We start from the raw sequence: 2,958 nt of genomic DNA, 5'->3' as shown, positions 1-2,958 counted from the left end.
TACTTAGTACCTACTAATTTATTTGCTTTTATGTGGTATTTGGGATCCATTCCATGCATACAGTAATAAATCTGGTCATAGTTTGTGACCCATTGTTAATCATTTGGGCAAATCCTCTTTTATGTAATCAATACTCATTCTGACTCCATGCTCAAAGAACAGGTAGGAACATGTTTACCCACTTTCAGAACACATTAAACCAAAGAATCTAGCATAATGCAAGAACACACGACATAGATAAGCGTACTGAGACTGCATATTTCACATAACACAAATTAACAAAGAAACACTTTAAACTTCAAACTAGATAAATAAAGGTCAAATACATGATGCTGTAAACAAACATTTTTGTGCTGCTATTTCTATTTTCAAATCTGTGAATTTTTATTTATTGAATCAATCCAAAAATATTATTACAAAACACCACAGACCTCAATGTAAAATACAGTACACAACTAAAGGAAAGATGTTACACAAGTTAGTGTTATTAATTCAGAGCTATTCAACAGTAATCACACATCTGGACAGCTAATTCTGAGACTGGCTTGATGTCGGCTGTGTGCACTTAAAACATCAGTGAATATCACATCAGACCGTTTAAAAAGAAAGTGCGTACATCAGAACACTGATCAGGGCTGGAGGTCTGCAATGTGACTGGAATTTCCCTAACAATGACAGCTTCTGAAACTGCATGCTTACTGAAAATGTCCTGAAACGCTTTAACAGACCTATACATCTACCTAAAGAGCAGCTCAAGATTTTTTTTTTTTTTCTGTTGAGTATTTCTGTTTCTGGCTATGGAAGCAAAAACAAGTGGCAACTATCCAAGATTACAAATTATATCCTTTTTTAAGGCCCAATTTCCACCAAAGATTTTTTTTTTTTAATCAGCACCTGCAAACCCAGCCTCATACTGTAAAAAAAAAAACAGACAGCTGGAGTACACCACTACACATTTGACATTAACAAGACAGGAGCAACGGACAAAACAGGCTCTGTAAGCTAGAAACCAGCACCTAAAACAAAATACTGCTGACAGAACAGAGACACGCAGATGACAGCTAAACACAACATGAGCTTGAACTTAACCTTAAACGATTCATAGCAACAAGTGAAGTGTTTATGCTTTAAACAATGCAGCATGTGGACATGATCAGCAACTCATTTGAGCTTTCTATTAGTGGAAGCATGTTCTATGAGGCCCCATCATCCCAAAAGACCCCATTTTCTTTGAACAGCACTGAGCATGTATGCACTTCAATGCAACACTTCTGCCATAAAATCTGTTTATGGACCTCAAAATGTTTCAGTTCTTGGTAAAATTATTATAAATGTATATATTCCATTATATGTTTATTATTGAGGTCATAGTAAAAGGTGGTGTTGTCCTGGACTACACTGTATTCAGAGGTGTCTGTATTTTTGTCCTCTCCAGCTGCATAAGTATCCCCGGTATTTCCCAGGCCTCTGTAACCAATGAAAACAGTCACTGAAATCAAACTCGTGCCTAAACTGAGAATATGCACACATCGTGTTTCTGCACTGTGGTAAAGCTAACACCAGCTGGCCAATAGCACATCACCAGTGTGGCGATAACTCAGCTAACACAGAAGCCCCGGTCAAATTAATAGAAACTTCTAGAAAGTCTTGAAGTCGCACGAAAGCCTTTGAGCTGTATTAACATATAACGTGAGGATATTAATAAAATGGCACCTAGGTTACATAACATGTGAAAACACCCCTAAATATACCCGTGTCGTTATTTTAATATTAGACTGGCAGTCTCATATTGCCAGACCTTCACTTTTGCTAACGCTACGCTTGGACGGGCGACAGAGCAGGAGCGTGACAAATTCTCTCATAATTGCCATAATCCGTACACTATTTAAAATAGTCAGGATATCTAACATTGTTGCTAGCTGTAAATAATAATCTTTATTTGGATAGCCTGGAGCTCCACTCATGATTTACGTTTTATGCTAATGCTATCTTGAGGTTAACGTTAGCGGCTAGCTATTTCAGCCTGTTCTCAGCAGTGCCTCTCGGACACAATTAAAAACGACGTCTATGGTCAAATTGTGATAATATTTAATATGTGATACTGACCATAGCAGAGGCTATCGCACCAGGTCGCGACACAACAACAACATCCCCACATATGCGACAGGAGACGGTAACACAGTTAATCCTCTATCACCAAACTGAAGCCATATAAAAACAGACAACATTTAAATTCCTACTAATTCGAACTGTACTCGCCTGATTCAAGCAAACGTCCTCTATAAACGCCGTTTGATGTTGATATTAGCCTGAGTGCGGAAAGAAGCTGCAGCCGCTTGTAGGGGTTTGCGCCAGCCGATATGGATTAGCCCACTATACTGTTGCTACTTTCAGGAGCTGTCGGACATCAGGGAATTACCACGTTCACGCATATGAGTGAGGGTAGCCTGGAGTAGGTTGTACAAAAGTCAAGCACAAAGGTTGTTTGAAGCTTACTGGGCTGTGTTAGAATAAAATGTAGAGGTGGTTGGGTCTATATTGGGTAGGTTGGAGACTTATTTTTTAATTGTTTTTATTTGTTCATTTATCGTATGTATTTGTTTTTGTGTTTAGTTATCCATTTGTTTGTTTGGCTTTTGTTTGGCATGAAACAAATACTCATATTATAAAAATACATTTTTAAAGTCCTGCATTCAAAATGTTACTTACCCCAAGTACAAGCACAGTAGTACACTATTAGCAGTTTTCCCCTACATTTTATGAATAAATAAATTGCATGAATCTGGTCATTATTAGCATTTACTAAATCAAATCAAATTTTATTTGTATAGCGCCAAATCACAACACAAGTCATCTCAGGACACTTTACAAAGTAAGGTCTAGACCTTACTGTTATCAATATTATTACATAGGGAAAACCCAACAAATCCCCCTTGAGCAAGCACTTGGCGACAGTGG

The 2,958-nt window shown here is 37.7% G+C and overlaps 1 protein-coding gene across 3 annotated transcripts in view; it reads right to left on the bottom strand.

Moving 5' to 3' along the window:
* dnajb6b (DnaJ heat shock protein family (Hsp40) member B6b) overlaps positions 1–2,344 on the bottom strand; it is a 29,505-nt gene extending 27,161 nt beyond the window's left edge. For 2 of the 3 annotated variants that reach the window (XM_020602332.1, XM_020602334.1), the window contains exon 1: positions 2,260–2,344. The gene's annotated coding sequence lies outside the window, so the exon portion shown is untranslated. Of the gene's footprint in view, positions 1–2,106; positions 2,229–2,259 lie in introns of those variants that run through there. The other variant, XM_020602333.1, reaches the window with a different exon arrangement.
* Between the last annotated feature and the right edge of the window lie 614 nt (positions 2,345–2,958).

This window comes from Monopterus albus, unplaced genomic scaffold (genome assembly GCF_001952655.1).
Source record: "Monopterus albus unplaced genomic scaffold, M_albus_1.0 scaffold55.1, whole genome shotgun sequence".
NCBI lineage: Eukaryota > Metazoa > Chordata > Actinopteri > Synbranchiformes > Synbranchidae > Monopterus > Monopterus albus.
Note: the sequence above shows the minus strand (reverse complement) of the source record. Positions and strands in the feature narration are given on the sequence as shown.